The sequence below is a fragment of the Schistocerca serialis genome, chromosome 8 (genome assembly GCF_023864345.2).
Source record: "Schistocerca serialis cubense isolate TAMUIC-IGC-003099 chromosome 8, iqSchSeri2.2, whole genome shotgun sequence".
Lineage (NCBI taxonomy): Eukaryota > Metazoa > Arthropoda > Insecta > Orthoptera > Acrididae > Schistocerca > Schistocerca serialis.
This window is the reverse complement of record NC_064645.1, coordinates 382831351-382851655: the sequence shown is the minus strand read 5'-3', so window position 1 is coordinate 382851655 and position 20305 is coordinate 382831351.

Sequence of the window (20305 nt, the reverse complement as noted above, 5' to 3'; positions counted from 1 at the left end):
TATTTACGTTCACGATCAACTGGGAGCCCCTGCAACAATTGTCGATCATCTTCAGTTCTCCATGGATTTCGCTGCAGATTTCTGGTGTTGCAACATTCTTATAGAAACAACATCGTCTGTGAACAGCCTCGCTGACATTACGGGCTTTTCACTGGGTCACTGATAAATGATGTTAACAGTAACAGGTGTCTAATACCTCTTGGGATACTCCTGGCGTTACTTTTGTAAGTGTTGATTGCTTCTCGTTAGTAAGGACATATTAATATCTGACGTCCAGGACGTCCTGAATCCAATCACAAAGCTGGTCCGATACTCGATGGGCTCGTTATTTGTTGAAGGTGTTTCATAATCTTCCACTATAGTGAATTCAACGATATAAGTCTGTAATTACTTGTAAATGTCAGTGTGTCCACCTCGAAACTGGGTACTAGTTGTGCATTTTTCTTATCGCGTTCAGTGCTTCGCTGCTTCAGCTGTCACACTACAGCACTGTACGTAACGCCATGACACAGCATTACTGCTGATATATTTAATTTTAGTCTTGATCAGGAATGCGAGTTTCTTATCTTCTTATTACGTACAATCAATTTTAATATTGTTTACTTGTTGTAAACATAAGAAATGCAATTGTTATCAATGGAATATTCTCTAAAGCAGAAAAAAGCAAATTTCGTAATATCTCCACGGTTAAGAAACAGGCCATATCAGATTCTTTGCATTGTAACGTGTCACTGAAGATGTAAGTGGTCTTGGACGTTGGACGATCTTTGACAGCAGCGAACAAGACATAGTTGCAATTGTCAAGGGGGACGCAAAAGCCTGTGGCTCTGGCGCAGCGAATGTGTGTGCACCAATTTCTTACGGTTGCGAGAAGCCCTGTAATTTCAAAGGGCCACAGTATGTTGGAGACTCTTGATGATGCATCAGGCGGAATAAAAGTAAGAGTTCTGTTTCATCACAGTAGGTGAAAGGAATATTTGCATCTCGAGACGAGATATTATGATTTTAGTTTTTGGCACCCATCTACAGCAACTTGTCTGTGGCGTATAAAATGTAAGATGAATTATTTCAGACATTTAGCTTTCTTTAAGGCTTATCAGAGTTTTGAGTATATTGGACATTACGAATTTTGTGAGAACCTCAATCATAATTTTGTAGTCATTATTAACCCAAGTCATGTTTATATGGAACATGATCCACGTCCTATTACTCCATATTCCGAGCGTCAGATCATGAATGCTAGCTTCGAGTAATATTGAGGGCAATAGTTTTGCCAGGAAACAAAACTAAATATTTACTTGTGTTGTAAATTCATATTCTTGCTGATTAATTAATTCAATAAGTAACGTTTGAACTACAACAATAACGACTAACACCTGAAATTACCGTTGAGAATAATGAATCTAGCAAATAACAGTATATTTTATTACTTATGTAACTATATTAATTATTTTATATGATTTAGGGAATAGATTACCTTATTTTATGTATCGATGTCTTGGCTGTCGTGTTCTAGCGATACCACTGTGTTAACTGTTGCTTTGTAGTGATTAATGTTTAAATGAAGTAGTTTTTAGAATTAATTTTAAATATTTTAGAAAAGTTTGTCTATCAAAATTCATAATAGTAATGAGTATAGTGAGATAAAGCTACATCATTATGGTAGTGTCACGACCTACTATAATCCATCAGGTTTTATTTTGTTTATTATTATGTTAAAGAATTCAAAAATTTTTGATTATGAACTTTGACTTAACGAAATAATTTGTATTCGTCTGATTATGAACATTTAATATTGCGCAAGTAATGACCACATTGTCAGTGGACGTATTACTGATTGTTAGGTGAACTTAGGTTTGATTATAACCAATTGGTTTCAGAAATAAATTGTCTACTTTAGAACAGAAGATCAAATTCTTTCATACATTGATTAAACTGAATGAAATGCATATTTTAATTAATAATAAATTCGACTAACCCTTCTAAATTTACCTTCGTACCCATAATTATATTTATTTGCACTCAATGTTGATCAGGGCAGTGCACTCGGTTGCCACATTTGTGCTTGTTCATGGAATTTCGGTCAGTTTACTTCCGAATCGATGCCTTCCCGACAAATTAGATGCTCTTAATCACGGTCGATTATAGGGTATACCGGATGTTTTGAGAAGGTTACGCAACGACATACACAAATATCTGCTACAAGGGGAGCAGGTCCTTTCGCACATCCTTATAAAAATAGGTATTTCATCAAAGGCATATGACTTTCCTTTGCTCCTTCTAGTGACAAGATAATTATTGTTAACATTCCAGTAACTTGCACCTTCTTGTGGCAACAATTTTGCGTACATCTATAGCTACTTATTCACTGTAGCAGCCCTTCATTTGGCGTTTCATCTGTACACTTAAATTTTAACTCATTCTTTCACTACACTTTTCGTCTGATAATACATCGTCTTATATTTAATTTTTAATATAGCACATAGTCCAGACGCACAGCACAGGTACACCTATTATACGTCAGTGTTTGACATGAATAGACGTATTTTGCTGGAAAAAATTCTTCTCCTACACCAATCTACATCCCATATCGTCCTTGCTTTGGACTTTCTGTATCATAGATAGAATTCTTTCACTATCTCTACTATCTTCTGTTTCCCAGATTTCATTTTTAAGCGTCTGCATTCCACATCTATTCATCGTCTTTGTACTGTACTAAGAAGATCTTTGCTTATCCTTAACGATCACTGTTACTGTACAGCACAAATAGGGGCCATATTTATGTTCAGAAAAGTGTTGTACAGTGCGTGGTGGAGAGGACTTGGTACCGTTCCATTAAGTCTTGAACAAGGGAAATATGACTGCATGTATGCATCTTAATCTCTTCTCCTACTCTTATGACCTTGACCGAGATACACGAGGTTGGTTGCGGAATTATAGCGCAGCCTTTCTCGAATATCGGCACTCCAAGATTAAGTAGCTGGCTTCAGCGAGAACATCGCCACATTTCTTCAAAAGATTTCGCTAAGTCTGTCACACTTTCGTATGGACTGCACCATCCTGATAAGATCCTAGAAGCGAGTCTGAATTATTTCGATGCCTGTTGTCAGGCCTCTTTGTTATGAGCTTCAAAGGCTGTAGCAGTTGTCTAGAGTTGGTATGATGTGCAGTTTCTTTTAAATATTTTCCAATGAATCAAAGACTTCCATTAATTTGACATGTTACAGATTTTACTTGGCGTCCCATTACAATCAGTTCTGCTTCTTGCCCTAGTGTCGCGGTTTAAACGTTTGCGGCTAACCTTGTCATCGGTAATCATCATTTTATTTTATTTCTTATCCCGATTTGAAGAGAGATAGAATTTATTATAGCAAGTGGAAATTTTGTGCAGGTATTTCTTTTGTCCTTCATTGTCTGAAGACAATACTCGATTTTCCACCATTGCCACTGAACAATATCCTGATCCTAGCTGAAAAATAATTTACGTATTTTGAGAACATTAGAAGTCCTGTTACATTTCCTTGGAGTGGCTACAATGTTATTTTCGTTTCTGTTGAGCACTTACTATTGATCAAAACTTTATCGAGCATGTCTGTGAAGATAAATTCTTTAGATTGTAATTTGATAATTAGTCGTCGACGTGGTAAAGCTATGAGATCTCGAATGTGAATAAACCAAGCTGTGTTTCAGGCGAGTGATATTCCGTAGATTCTTCATCTACGTCTACATCTGCGTGTCTCCTCTGCAATTCATAACTAAGTGCCTGGTAGAGTGTTTCATCGAGCCACCTTCAAGCTACAGTAATTCTCTATCGTCCCACTCTCGAACAGCGCGATGGAAACAGGAAAACTTAAATCTTTCGGTGTGAGTTCCGATTCCTCTCATTTTATCACAACGGTCATTTATCATTACGGAGATGGGCATCAATAAACTTTTTTCGCATTCAGAAGCAAAGTGGGATTGAAATTTCGTGAAAAGATGCTGCCGCTCGCCTATGTTTTAAAGATTGTCAACCCCAACACATGCATCCGCGATAATTCTGTAAGATATGCTTTTTTACGATAACGCACATTATAACTTTTGAGCTGAGAATATGATCTAGAGCCTTTTAGCAGACCGATATCGGTGATAATAAAGGTCCGTTGGTCCGTTATTTCACCTTTTTTTTGCAAACTTGTCCGATGTGTGCGGAACCACTCGTTTTGCAAGAGAGTGTCGACAAACATAAACTAAAAAAGCGGTTAATACTGCAGAGTATTTAGTAAAAAAAGGCAAAGTTTTATTTCGCATTATGACACCAAATATAACATACACTTATTCAGAATATTGTATTAAATGTGTCATGATTTTGATTTTTCTCATAGCTCTGAACTTGTAATTAGATGTCTGACAGTTTGAAATACACTCCTGGAAATGGAAAAAAGAACACATTGACACCGGTGTGTCAGACTCACCATACTTGCTCCGGACACTGCGAGAGGGCTGTACAAGCAATGATCACACGCACGGCACAGCGGACACACCAGGAACCGCGGTGTTGGCCTTCGAATGGCGCTAGCTGCGCAGCATTTGTGCACCGCCGCCGTCAGTGTCAGCCAGTTTGCCGTGGCATACGGAGCTCCATCGCAGTCTTTAACACTGGTAGCATGCCGCGACAGCGTGGACGTGAACCGTATGTGCAGTTGACGGACTTTGAGCGAGGGCGTATAGTGGGCATGCTGGAGGCCGGGTGGACGTACCGCCGAATTGCTCAACACGTGGGGCGTGAGGTCTCCACAGTACATCAATGTTGTCGCAGGTGGTCGGCGGAAGGTGCACGTGCCCGTCGACCTTGGACCGGACCGCAGCGACGCACGGATGCACGCCAAGACCGTAGGATCCTACGCAGTGCCGTAGGGGACCGCACTGCCACTTCCCAGTAAATTAGGGACACTGTTGCTCCTGGGGTATCGGCGAGGACCATTCGCAACCGTCTCCATGAAGCTGGGCTACGGTCCCGCACACCGTTAGGCCGTCTTCCGCTCAGGCCCCAACATCGTGCAGCCCGCCTCCAGTGGTATCGCGACAGGCGTGAATGGAGGGACGAATGGAGACGTGTCGTCTTCAGCGATGAGAGTCGCTTCTGCCTTGGTGCCAATGATGGTCGTATGCGTGTTTGGCGCCGTGCAGGTGAGCGCCACAATCAGGACTGCATACGACCGAGGCACACAGGGCCAGCACCCGGCATCATGGTGTGGGGAGCGATCTCCTACACTGGCCGTACACCACTGGTGATCGTCGAGGGGACACTGAATAGTGCACGGTACATCCAAACCGTCATCGAACCCATAGTTCTACCATTCATAGACCGGCAAGGGAACTTGCTGTTCCAGCACGACAATGCACGTCCGCATGTATCCCGTGCCACCCAACGTGCTCTAGAAGGTGTAAGTCAACTACCCTGGCCAGCAAGATCTCCGGATCTGTCCCCCATTGAGCATGTTTGGGACTGGATGAAGCGTCGTCTCACGCGGTCAGCACGTCCAGCACGAACGCTGGTCCAACTGAGGCGCCAGGTGGAAATGGCATGGCAAGCCGTTCCACAGGACTACATCCAGCATCTCTACGATCGTCTCCATGGGAGAATAGCAGCCTGCATTGCTGCGAAAGGTGGATATACACTGTACTAGTGCCGACATTGTGCATGCTCTGTTGCCTGTGTCTATGTGCCTGTGGTTCTGTCAGTGTGATCATGTGATGTATCTGACCCCAGGAATGTGTCAATAAAGTTTCCCCTTCCTGGGACAATGAATTCACGGTGTTCTTATTTCAATTTCCAGGAGTGTAATTGTATTGGTTGGAGGATACTGTGTAAAATGTAAGTGTTGTAACCTTTTTATTCTTTTGCGGTTCTTCTGATCAGATGTGTAAATAAGTGTCTAATCACCTTACTTAACTCAGTTTGAGCCTTATTTTTTTCAGTGAGGATAGTCTGTCATTATTTGCATTTAAATAAAATTAGAAAAATATATCCCACTAAACTGACCTACTTCGTGACGAATGTTTTTCTGTGTGTGGATAAAACAGTCAATAAAACTGGGAAAATAACACAGTTATAGCTGTGTGACATAAAGATACGCGAGGTCAACCCATTTTAGCGGAATTCAACTCCACTTCTTCTGTTTTAGGCTTCATGACACAATGTTGGCCGGCCGGGGTGGCCGAGCGGTTCTAGGCACTTCAGTCTGTGATCGCGCGACCGCCACGGTCGCAGGTTTGAATCCTGCCTCGGGCATGGATGTGTGTGATGTCCTTAGGTTAAGATAGGTTTAAGTAGTTCTAAGTTCTAGGGGACTGATGACCTCAGCAGTTAAGTCCCATAGTGCTCAGAGCCATTTGAACCATTTGAACCAACACAATGTTGTCATGAGCTGAAGGAGGGGATAACTTTACAGGAATTAATACTCCATGTTCTGAATATCTCAGTGTGTATAAGTACCTTATATCAATCGAAATTAAAGGATAGAGGTTATAAAATTCCATATATGTGAAAATTGAATATTGTAGGACATATTTGTTTAAAATTAATTTGCATGTAATGCTAAACGTGTCACAAGGCTGCCCACTTTTACGGCAGTCAGTGCGCTAAGAAAGTCCATTGCAGTTGCGTCCTTTGTTTTAGGGAGTTCTGAAGGTAAAGCAATGTTGATGACACCGTTTTACAAAATATGAAGGGTGGAGAGAAGTCAAGTACGGTAAAATGATTTAATAGTATAGTGAAGCCTGTGCAATGGAGCCTCAACTGGAAGTGGTTGTGTTTAGAACCAATACGTCTTGCGAAAGGAAAGGAACGTTAAAGGCCGAGACAAAAATCCCAGTGTGTAGCCTCGCAGGTTGTAGGAGAGAGTAAGTTTCTTTCAAGCGAATTCGATCCCACGGAGCCTGATACATAATTTATTATGCCCGGCGCTTTTTTTCGTGGACACATTGCGACAGAAGCGTTTTCTTTCCACCTGCCGCAGTGCGGCGCATCGGATATTCATGACATTTGTTTCCGCAAATAGAATCGGCCAGGCCGGTGCGAAGCGTGCAGCAAATTACTCGCCGTGCAGCACCCGGGTCGGCTTAGGACGAGCCACGAAAAAAAAGGGGGGGTGGGGGAGTGAGTAGGACGGTAAGAGGTTCTGCAAAGTGGAAGAAGGATGGGGAGTGGGTGAGGGAGCAAGAGAGGGAAGGGGTGGCCTCCAGTACCGGTGGACGTCTGAGATTTACGGCGGCTGACCAGGGAGCAGAGACCGTGGCGGCGCTGCACAGTGGACCGTGCCGAGAACATTGCCGGGGCTGCACCTGAGGCGTCCTGCAGGCGCGTGTGCTAACTGGTGACCGCTGCTGACGTTGCATATAGGGGACGCCGCTGCATCAGCACTTCTCCAACCACAGGCCTACTGGAATCGGTGGGCCAACCCTGCCCAAGACAGGCACAGGCGGCGCTCCCGTAAAATAACAGGCCGGCGTGGGCTCTGGCGTTTCTGCAAGGGCGTCGCCTGCCCTGCCTTGCTCCTTTAAGACCCTTTTCTATTCGAGGGAGTTTACGGCCTCAATTGACTGCAAGTAGCAGCGCTCCTGTCATATTACCCTTGGACCGAAACTCACTTGGCACAAGTGATCTTTTGTTATTTTCTTAAAAGTGATGCACACACCTGATGGGTCGCTGTTTTTCCTCATGATTCACATACCTGTAGTACATACACTACGTGATCAAATGTATGCAGAGCTCTGTTAGTGGAAATTGATATATGGTGTGTCCACCATTATCCTTTATGATGGTTTGAACTCTGCTGAGGACATGTTCATGAGGTGTCTGAATCTCTTTGGAGGAATGGCAGACCATTAATCCTTTGAGGGCCAAAAATATAGAAGACGTAGTTACATTGCACGTATAGCCTATCTTTGACTGTGAGAGTATCATTTACGCATCTTTGCCATAATTTAATTAACCTTTTCTTCAAAACAAAAGACAAGTATCTGAGTCCTTCAGACTTGTCTCTTTTTCGCCAGCTATCATAAATGTGAGACATCTATGGTGTTACTCTTTAGTTAAACGCTAATAATTACCATAATTTTGGCAGATTTTGAGCTTAATTTCTTTGCATATACCTGTCCTGTATCCATGATTTTTTTCTATATCGCAGTTTATATTTCAGCCTCACTTTTCCACTGTGAAGTGTAGTTTTGGTGATATGATCACTAAGCACCTCTTGTGTTCTGTGAAGGTGTATGATTAATTACTTCATTTCTTTTAGAGCCTGCAGTCTCATTTGGCTTGCTTTCGAAGTCAAGGTTTTTCCTGCTGTCCAGTGCGATGTATTTCTTCGTACTGTACCGAAATTGTACACCACTGGACATCACCCAACTTATGGCTATCCAACAGCGAATTCTACCCCTTTCTCCTCAACAAAACATCAAAAGAAACGATAATACTCTATGAATCAGCTGCAGTGGGGAATTTTATACCGTCAGATCTTACTTTAAAAATATTCCAAGTGATTTCCTTTTCCACTGCAGCTCTCGTAATACTTCAGCTGGTGAGAAATTTGACAATATACCTTGACAATCTATTGTAAAAAATTACCGAATGAATCGCAGATGCTGGGGTCTGGAGCAAACTTACGTTGTGACTCATTTCAAATTTGTTCGACTTGATTCAGGTCAGGCCAGTCCATTTCGAGAATATTGTTGTCCACACACCATGGCCTTGCTCATACTGCTTTGCGAATCAGTATATTGCTATGCTGATACAATCATCATCTCGGAACTGTTCCTCTACTATGCACAGTACACAGTGCTCTAAAATGCGTGCAAAGACTTGCACAGTTAGTGTTTTCTTAAGCCTAATAAGGGACTACACCGTAACACCCCCACGCAGTAGTACAGTCTCCTCTGTACGTCACTGTTGGCGTTATACTTGATGTAAGGGAACGTTCCCATTTACACACGGTATAGCGAGATTCATCACTCCAAATCACACTTTTCGCACCACCTCAAGCAAAGCTTAGCGTTCACTACAGCAATGTGTGGCTTACGAGGAGCCTGCTCGATCATTGTATCACACGCTTTTTAGCTCACTACACATATTCGCAGTGTTTCCTGGTCTTCTTGTAGTACTACGAAACTCTTGAATGATTCCAGCCAACACCCTTGCCTCTATGAATACACACGTTGCCGCTGCGAGATCACGGAAGTAAAGCAACGGCCGGCGTGGCTGGTACTTGGATGGGTAAGTGCTGTCGGCAATTTTCCCTTTGCATTTCCTGCGAAGTGGAGGAGTGGTAGCCTAATGGCTTAACGTTCCTGATCACCGGAATTTGCGCCATCTGTGGATGAGAACTTCTACATTTATTTATTATTTTTATTTACACGTCAAGTTCCGTAGGACCAAATTGAGGAGCAAATCTCCGAGGTCGTGGAACGGGTCAGCGCATGAAATTACAACATAAAAGTAATAACAGATAAAAATAAATGTTTATGCACCCGAAAATAGTCAGTCCATAAGTTTAAGTAAACGCACTCAGCAATACGATAAGAATCAACTTAATTTTTCAGGGAACTCCTCGACAGAATAGAAGCAATGACCCAGGAGGAAACTCTTCAGTTGCGATTTGAAAGCGCGTGGATTACTGCTAAGATTTTTAAATTCGAGTGGTAGCTTATTGGAAATGGATGGAGCAGTATACTTCACACTTACATCTACATCTACATACATACACCGCAAACCACCATACGGTGCATGGTTGAGGGTATCCGGTATCACAACAAGTCCACTGTTCCAGTCTCGGACAGAGTGAGCGACAACGATTGTCCATATGCCTCGTTACGAAATCGTTCACGCAGGAGAATCGTACAAACGTACAGTTGTTTGACTATGGGACAAACCACCGTCTGGACGACATATTAATAAGCATCCCTGCCGCAGAGAAACAACTGAAAGAGTTGAAAACAAATAAATCAGCAGGTCCGGATGGAATTTCAGTTCGATTTTACAAAGAGTACTCTACTGCATCAGCCCCTTACTTAGCCTGCATTTATCGTGACTCTCTCGCCCAGCACAAAGTCGCAAGCAACTGTAAGAAAGCTGGTATATTGTCTCCGTGGTCCCTACGCGAAATGTATGTCGGCGGCAGTGGGATGATTCTGCAGTCAGCTTCAATTACCGGTTCTCTAAACTTTCTCAACAGTGTCCTGAGAACGTATTCCGTGTGGTCATATTCGTTAACAGCATGCAATGGGGCACTGTGTCAAATGCTTTCCGGGAATCTAGAAATATGGAATCTGCCTGTTGCCCTCCATCCATTGTTGGCAGTATATTATGTGCGGGCGATGCTTTCTAAAATCATGCTGATTCTTGGACATAAGTTTCTCAGTCTCAAGATAGTTTATTATATTCTGAGATTGTGTTCAAGGATTCTGCAGCATACCGAAGTTAGGGATATTGGCCTGTTCTTTTACCCTTCTTATATACTGGAGTCGCCGGCACTTTCTTCCAGTTGCTTGCGACTTTGTGCTGGGCGAGAGATTCACGATAAATGTAGGCTAGGTAAGGGGCTGATGCAGTAGAGTACCCTTTGTAAAATTGAACTGAGATTCCATCCGGACCTGCTGATTTATTTGCTTTCAAATCTTTGAGTTGTTTCTCTATGCCAGGGATGCTTATTAATATGTCGTCCACTCCGGGCTCAGTCCCATAGTCAAACGTTTGTACGATTCTCCTGCGTGAACGATTTCGTAACGATTTAAAAGCACGGCCTTCGTTTCGCTATCTTCTACTGCCAAACCACACTGGCCAACGAGTGCTGGACGGAAGCCTTAGACCCGCTGAGCGATTTTGCATAGGACTAGAATTTTTTTCAGGTTCTCCGCCACATTTTAATTTTAATAATGAACAGCCTCAGTTGCACCGCTTACCTAGAATTTACCTACGTTTCAGTCGGGATAACCCAACCTTCTTCTGACGATAATTTATGGATTTGTAGCTTTAGCTTGACGATGTCCACTATGGACAAACGATAGATACTGTTATTCTGAAGAAGGTTGGGTTATCCCGACTGAAACGTCGGTAAATTGTAGGTAAACGGTGCAACTCAGGCTGTTCGTTATTAAAATTAAAATTAGTACTGTCGACTGTAAAGGCCACCCGTCAGTCAGTGGACCTCCAGTTGCTGTATTGGCGCGCAAATTCCAACCTTCGTCGCCGACAAACAGCAGTTCAAAATGGTTCAAATGGCTCTGAGCACTATGGGACTTAACATCTATGGTCATCAGTCCCCTAGAACTTAGAACTACTTAAACCTAACTAACCTAAGGACATCACACAACACCAGTCAGACGAACAGCAGTAAGCTTGGGTGTGTGAACCAGGGATCTGCTGCAGAGGCCTATACGCAGCAACGTTCGCTGAATGCCCGTTAAGAAGACACTGTTGCTACCCTCTTTGTGAATCTGGGTGGTCAGGTGTTCAACAGCTGCACGTCTATTCGCCCGTACACGTCTCTGCAGCTGTTGTTCACAACTGCCATCTATGGCCCCTGGTGCACCACAGTTGCATCGTCGCCGATTTTGGGTAGTGCCATTTTGCCATACACCATATACACTACTGGCCATTAAAATTGCTACACCAAGAAGAAATACAGATGATAAACAGGTATTCATTGGACAAATATATTATACTAGAGCTGACATGTGATTACATTTTCACGCAATTTGGGTGCATAGATCCTGAGAAATCAGTACCCAGAACAACCACCTCAGGCCGTAATAACGGCCTTGATGTGCCTGGGAATTGAGGCAAACAGAGCTTGGATAGCGTGTACAGGTACAGCTGCTCATGCAGCTTCAACACGATACCACAGTTCATCAAGAGTAGTGACTGGCATATTGTGACGAGCCAGTTGCTCGGCCACCATTGACCAGACGTTTCAATTGGTGAGAGATCTGGAGAATGTGCTGGCCAGGGCGGCAGTCGAACATTTTCTGTATCCAGAAAGGCCTGTACAGGACCTGCAACATGCGGTTGTGCATAATCCTGCTGAAATGTAGGGTTCCGAAGGGATCGAATGAATGGTAGAGACACGGATAAAACACATCTGAAACGTAACGTCCACTTTTCAAAGTGCCGTCAATGCGAACAAGAGGTGAACGAGACTTGTAAACAATGGCACCATCACGCCGGGTGATACGCCAGTATGACGATGACGAATACACGCTTCCAAAGTGCGTTCACCGCGATGTCGTCAAACACGGATGCGACCATCATGATGCTGTAAACAGAACCTCGATTCATCCGAAAAAATGACGTTTTGTCATTCGTGCACTCAGGTGCTCCTGTCTGTGATGCAGTGTCAAGGGTAACCGCAGCTATGGTCTCCGAGCTGGTAGTCCATGGTGCTGCAAACGTCGTTGAACTGTTCGTGCAGATGGTTGTTGTCTTGCAAACGTCCCCATCTGTTGACTCAGGGATCGAGACGTGGCTGCACGATCCATTATAGCCATGCGGATAAGATGCCTGTCATCTCGACTGCTAGTGATACGAGGCCGTTGGGATCCAGCACGGCGTTCCGTATTACTCTCCTGAACCCACCGATTCCATATTCTGCTAACAGTCATTGGATCTCGACCATCGCCGGCAGCAATGTCGCGATACGATAAACCGCAATCGCGATAGGCTACAATCCGACCTTTATCAAAGTCGGAAACGTGATGGTACGCATTTCTCCTCCTTACACGAGGCATGGCAACAACGTTTCACCAGGCAACGCCGGCCAACTGTTGTTTTTGTATGAGAAATCGGTTGGAAACTTATGTCAGCACGCTGTAGGTGTCGCCACTGGCGCCAACCTCGTGTGGATGCTCTGAAAAGCTAATCATTTGCATATCACAGCATCTTCTTCCTGTCGGTTAAATTTCGCGTCTCTAGCACGTCAGCTTCGTAATGTAGCAATTTTAATGGCCAGTAGTGTACTGTAACCACATAACACTCATTGAGCTTGGAAAGGTAGCCGTTTCGGAAATGCTTCCACCCTTGGTCCGAAAACCAATGGTCATGCCCTCTTGAATGTCAGATACATGGCTCCGTTTCCGCATTACAACGACTGCACTGTTTCCAGTGTCCCCCCCTACCCCCAACCTTCCGACACGCTCGTTATATCCTCAACTTCTAGTGCTGCCACCTGCCATCTGTGAGTGGTTATTTCACGCTGACTTCGAAAATAGGCGGTGGTCACCTTAATGTGACTAGATAGTATGTAACACCACACCACGAGCGCTTCTATTCTTTCCTTTCCAGGTTTTCCCCATAGTTTCGCAAAATGGTGTGCTTCACACGAAGACTCTCGGTAATGTACGGCTTGTGTTATATACCAGCAGACTTCGTTTGTCGATGAATTCTGTCTTTGCCTTTGCTTGATTCTTGTTCAGCCAGTCATGCACAGTTTTGTTTCGAAGATCACAGTTTTCGTTCACTTCATCTTCAACGTGTTTTCCAGTTGTAATGTAATTTTTTTACGCTCCTCAGTAATTCAGTCTCTCTTTGATTTATTGAGGAATCTATATTCTGTGATTAATAGTTTGTTATTTCTGCTCAATAGGTTCCAGAATTATTAGCTGCGTGGCGTGGACTGGGCGGGAAAACATAAAAAAGCTTCGGTCTCAAAGTGTGCAGGTCGAACACAGAAAGAACGTAGATCCAGGAACATCGGTATAACAGTTGTAAATTGTCGTAGCTGTGTTCTGAAAGTACCACCCGCTAATAGAAATCACTGACGCTATAATCCTTTTAGGCACTGAATGCTGCCTAAAGCTGGAATTAAGTTCGGCCGAAACTTTTGCGAAGGACTTGACAGTGTTTAGGAAGAACAGGTTAAATACACTTGGCGGTGGCGTGTTTGTTGCTATTAGAAGTAGTTTATCTTGTCGCGTAATTGATGTGGATAGTTCCTGTGGGTTAGTATGGGCAGAGGTCGCTCCTGGCAACCGGAATAAAATAATTATTTGATCCCTTTATCGACCTCACAGCTCAGACGATACAACCGCTGAAACGTTCAAAGAAAACTTGAATTTTATTTCAAACACGTACCCGGCTCATACAATTACAGTTAGTGGTGACATATTTACCCTCGTTATGCTGGCGAAAATACATGTTTAATTCAGGAGGTATTCATAAAACATCATCCGACACGGTCCTAAACGCATTCTCTGAAAATTATTTCGAGCAGTTAGTTCATAAGCCAACATGAATAGTAAACGGTTGTCAAAACACACTTGACCTTTTAGCAACAAATAATCCTGAGTTAATAACGAGCATCAAAACGGATACAGTTTTAAGTGAACACAGAGTTGTCGTAACGAGACTGAATATTGAGGCCCCCAAATCGTCCAAAAATAAACGAAAAATATACCTATTCAAAAAGCAGATAAAAATTCACTTGACGCCTTCCTAGGACAATATCTACTCCATCCAAATTAACAATGTAAGTGTAGACCAGATGCGGCTTGAATTAAAAAAATACTGTCTTCAGCAATTGACAGATTTATACCAAATAAATTAATAAACGACGTACACAAAAAGGGTCAGAACGTTGTTGCAGAAACAACGAAAAATTCACCACAAATTGAAACGAATGCAAAATCTTCAAGACTGGTGATCTTTTACAGAAGCTCGAAATTCAGTGCGTACTTTAATGCGAGATGCTTGTAATAGTTTCCACAACGAAACTTTGTCTGGACACCTGGCAGAAAATCCTAAGATATTCTGGTCGTATTGAAGTATGCTAGCGGCACCTTCTCTGCGCGGCAGCAGAGTTGCTAAACAAAGCCTTCTGAAATTCCTTCACCAAAGAAGATGAAGTAAATGTTCCAGAATTCGAATCAGGAACAGCTGCCAAATGAGTAACTTAGAAGTAGATATCCTCGGAGTAGTGCAACAACTTAAATCGCTTAATAAAAGAAAGTCTTCCGGTCCAGACTGCATACCAACTACATTCCTTTCAGAGTATTCTGATGCAATAGCCCGATACTTAACAATTATACACAACTGCTCTCTCGAAGAAAGACCCGTACCCAAAGATTGGACTGTTGGACAGGTCACACCAATAGTAAATAGATGTGGTAGAAGTAATCCACTAAATTACAGACCCGTGTCACTAACGTTGATATGCAACAGGGATCTGGAATATATATTGTGTTCGAATATTATGAATTACCTCCAAGAGAACGGTCTATTGACTCACAGTCAACACGGATGTTTCTTGTGAAACATAACATGCTCTTTACACACACCAAGTGTTGAGTGCTATTGACAAGAGATTTCAAACTGATTCCTTATTTCTAGATTTCCAGAAGTTTTTTGACATTGTACGTCAAAAGTGGCTTGTAGTGAAACTGCGTGAGTATGGAATATCGTCTCAGTTATGCGACTGGATTCATAATTTCCTGTCAAAGAGATCACAGTTCTTCATAACTGACGAGGAGTCGTCGAGTATAACAAAAGTGGTTTCTAATGTTCCCCAGGGTAGTGTACCTGCCATTCCTTGTCTATATAAACGATTTAGGAGATAGCCTGAGCTTCCGTCTTAGGATGTCTGCAAACGATGCTGTCGTTTCCGTCTAGTAAAGTCATCAGAAGATCTAGACAAACTGCAAAGCAATTTAGAAAAGATATCTGTAAGGAGCTAAAATTGGCAGTTGACCCTAAATAATGAAAAGTTTGAGGTCATCCGCATGAGTGCTAAAAGGAATCCGTTAAATTTCGGTTACACGATAAATCAGTCAAATCTAAAGGCCGCAAATTCAACTTCACCTAGGAATTACAATTACAAACAACTCGAATTGGAAAGAACACACAGAAAATGTTGTGGGGAAGGCAAACAAAGACTGCGTTTTATTGGCAGAAAACTTAGAAAATGTAACGTATCTACTAAAGACTGCCCACATTACGCTTGTCCTTCCTCTTTTGGATTGCTGCTGAGCGGTCTGGGATCCCTACCAGATAGGACCAAAGGAGTACATCGAGAAAGTTCGAAGAAGAGCAGCACGTATTGTATTATCTCAAAATAGGTGATAGAGTGTCACTGACATGATACAGGATGTGGGATGGACATCATTAAAATAAAGGTGTTGTAGCCGGCCGCTGTGGCCGAGCGGTTCTAGGCGCTTCAGTCTGAAACCGCGCTGCTGCTACGGTCGCAGGTTCGAATCCTGCCTCGGGCATGGATGTGTGTGATGTCCTTAGGTTAGTTATGTTTAAGTAGTTCTAAGTCTAGGGGACTGATGACCTCAGATGTTAAGTTCCGTAGTGCTCAGTGCCATTTGAACCATTTGAAAGGTGTTTTTTGCTATGGCGGCGTCTTGTCACGAAATTTCAACCACTAACTTTCTCCTCCGAATGCGAAAATGTTTTGTTGACGCCGACCTACGTAGGGAGAAGTGATCATCATAACAAAATAAGGAAAATCAAAGCTCGCACGGAAAGATATAGGTGTTTGTTGTTTCCGCGCGCTGTTCGATACTGGAATAATTGTGAAGGCACTTGAGTGTGATCTGCAAAGTATCCACGTAGATGTAGATATACCCGCTTTCACAGAGAGTAACTGTTTCATCACCCATTTATCGCTGATATTTCACCCTAACTACATTGTATTATCCATATTCATGTTGAACAACTGAGAAAGTCTGCAGCCATGTCTTTTTAGTCCGAGCCCCTTTCTCTTGGTCACTCCCATCTGGCCAGAGACGGCCCAATTCGGAACGACCGGCCGCTGTGTCACCATCACTTAATGCCATCATTTGGGTACCGCCTGAATGGGCGTGGCGCAAGCACACCGTTCGCTCAGGTGTTGTCCTTTTAGCAGACCTGATGGTGTTGCTTCCATTTCAAGTCGATCGTCGACGAGGCTGACTAGGCCCTGTTTCAGTCCTACAACCAAGGAAAAATCCCTGGTGGTAGCGGGGATTGAGCTCTGGTCCTTCGCGTGGCTGCAGTGTACGCCGACCACACAGCTACGAAGGTGGACTCTATTTTGTCTTCCGTTATTATGGCACTCTTTGATTCTTCTTCGTGTTATATGAAGGGCTTATTTCAATAGTGGTACAAGTCCATTACCTCCACTTTTCTATCTATAATCCTTCTGAAATTAATGTGGCAAACAAACAGAAAGAAAGGTTCATCTCTAGCAAGAAGCCATATGCCTGAATATTTCTTGTATCGCAACTGCAGATTTTTTAGCGCTCATTTAACTTTAGGACTCTGTATCTCAATATGAACAAAAATGGACTTGTACCACTATTGAAATAAGCCCTTCATATGTTGCTTGTCTTTCCCGAGAGATACCTGCCAAACGTACGCGAAATTTTTTGATCAGCCAGATGAAATAACTCGGTAGATGAAACTAGATTTGCACAAATGAAGTCTTTAAATGTGACAATCATCTGCACCAGAAACTGACATTGTAACATAGAAAATTTGTAACTGAACATGACCTTCGAATCTGTTCACCCTAGCCACCTGATCTGACATCTTCTCTGTTGCACATTTGAAAAAAAAAAAAAAAAAAAGAAATGGAGGCTATATAAAATTTTGAGGCTAATGAAGAGGCCATAGGAGGTTAAACGGATGTTTTTAGACTTGCCACAACCGCATCTCGTGAATGGAACCTCCTCACTGGATAAATGTTTGACAAATCGCTTTGACCTAAAAGAGGAGAACGCAAAGAAACAAGCGTGTTTCTGATGAAAAAGTATTTTGATGTCTGCTCGCGAACTTTCAAAATATAGCGTCGGTAAAGAGTGGACAATAGAAAGTATGTGACAAAATTAAAGAATTTTGTAGCTTAAATGAAGCACATTTTTAACGCGCATTGGGAGTTTGAAAACAATGTCAAATAAAAACGTCAGCTTGCGGCACTACACGCCCGCGAGGAATAATGAATGGCGCGGGTGGCAGTCGTTCAATACGCAGCTAACTCGGCGCATGGCCAATTGATGATAAAAAATTGTGCCGGACGTTAATCCGACTGGGTGATATATGGGCGGAGGTTCTGCCCGCGATCGCAGAGAACTGGACTGGGAGTGGGCTGTTCTCCTGAGAGGGTGACCATCTGCGGCTCTCCTCAGCTGGCCCGCCTGTCCATTATTCATCAGCTAGGCGGCCGCCGTGGGAACACCTCGTCTGGCAGCAGATGGACCGCGCACTGCGATGGACAGCTGCTGCAGGCCCACTCAGTGCTGCGGGGGCGGTACTGCTGCTGAGGAGGGTGCAAAATGGCTCAGAGGACTATGGGACTTAACATCTGTGGTCATCAGTCCCCTAGAACTTAGAGCTACTTAAACCTAACTAACCGAAGGACATCACATACATACACGCCCGAGGCAGCATTCGAACAAAGAATTCGAATAAAGAATAAAACAGACTCAATATCCATGCATGTAGAGTATAATAGTGACTAAAGTCAGATATCTGTCAACTGTTCGACATTTCTACCGGCAGTTTCTGCTACGTAACGTTACGTAAAGACCACAAGTTGTAATCAGCCGTGTAGTCAACTCGGCAGTTTCAGCCCACGTAACGTTATGCAAAGACCACCAGTTGTAAGCAGTCGTGTAGTCAACCGGCAGCTTCGGCTATGTAACGTTACGCAAAGACCACCAGTTGTTAGCAGCCGTGTAGTCAACCGGCAGTTTCTGCTACGTAACATTACGCAAAGACCACCAGTTGTAAGCAGTCGTGTAGTCAACCGGCAGCTTCTGCTATGTAACGTTACGCAAAGACCACCAGTTGTTAGCAGCCGTGTAGTCAACCGGCAGTTTCTGCTACGTAACATTACGCAAAGACCACCAGTTGTAAGCAGCTGTGCAGTCAACGCGGCAGTGTCAGCCCACGTAACGTTACGCAAAGACCACCAGTTGTAAGCAGCCGTGTAGTCAACCAGCAGTTTCTGCTACGTAACGTTACGCAAAGACCACCAGTTGTAAGCAGCCGTGTAGTCAACCGGCAGTTTCTGCTATGTAAAGTTATGCAAAGACCACCAGTTGTAAGCAGCCGTGTAGTCAACCGGCAGTTTCTGCTACGTAACGTTACGCAAAGACCAGCAGTTGTAAGCAGCCCTGTAGTCAACCGGCAGTTTCTGCTACATAACGTTATGCAAAGACCACCAGTTGTAAGCAGCCGTGTAGTCAACCGGCAGTTTCTGCTATGTAAAGTTATGCAAAGACCACCAGTTGTAAGCAGCCGTGTAGTCAACCGGCAGTTTCTGCTACGTAACGTTACGCAAAGACCACCAGTTGTAAGCAGCCGTGTAGTCAACCGGCAGTTTCTGCTACATAACGTTATGCAAAGACCAGCAGTTGTAAGCAGCCGTGTAGTCAACCGGCAGTTTCTGCTATGTAAAGTTATGCAAAGACCACCAGTTGTAAGCAGCCGTGTAGTCAACCGGCAGTTTCTGCTACGTAACGTTACGCAAAGACCAGCAGTTGTAAGCAGCCCTGTAGTCAACCGGCAGTTTCTGCTACATAACGTTATGCAAAGACCACCAGTTGTAAGCAGCCGTGTAGTCAACCGGCAGTTTCTGCTATGTAAAGTTATGCAAAGACCACCAGTTGTAAGCAGCCGTGTAGTCAACCGGCAGTTTCTGCTACGTAACGTTACGCAAAGACCAGCAGTTGTAAGCAGCCCTGTAGTCAACCGGCAGTTTCTGCTACATAACGTTATGCAAAGACCACCAGTTGTAAGCAGCCGTGTAGTCAACCGGCAGTTTCTGCTATGTAAAGTTATGCAAAGACCACCAGTTGTAAGCAGCCGTGTAGTCAACCGGCAGTTTCTGCTACGTAACGTTACGCAAAGACCAGCAGTTGTAAGCAGCCCTGTAGTCAACCGGCAGTTTCTGCTACATAACGTTATGCAAAGACCACCAGTTGTAAGCAGCCGTGTAGTCAACCGGCAGTTTCTGCTATGTAAAGTTATGCAAAGACCACCAGTTGTAAGCAGCCGTGTAGTCAACCGGCAGTTTCTGCTACGTAACGTTACGCAAAGACCACCAGTTGTAAGCAGCCGTGTAGTCAACCGGCAGTTTCTGCTACATAACGTTATGCAAAGACCAGCAGTTGTAAGCAGCCGTGTAGTCAACCGGCAGTTTCTGCTATGTAAAGTTATGCAAAGACCACCAGTTGTAAGCAGCCCTGTAGTCAACCGGCAGTTTCTGCTACATAACGTTATGCAAAGACCACCAGTTGTAAGCAGCCGTGTAGTCAACCGGCAGTTTCTGCTACATAACGTTATGCA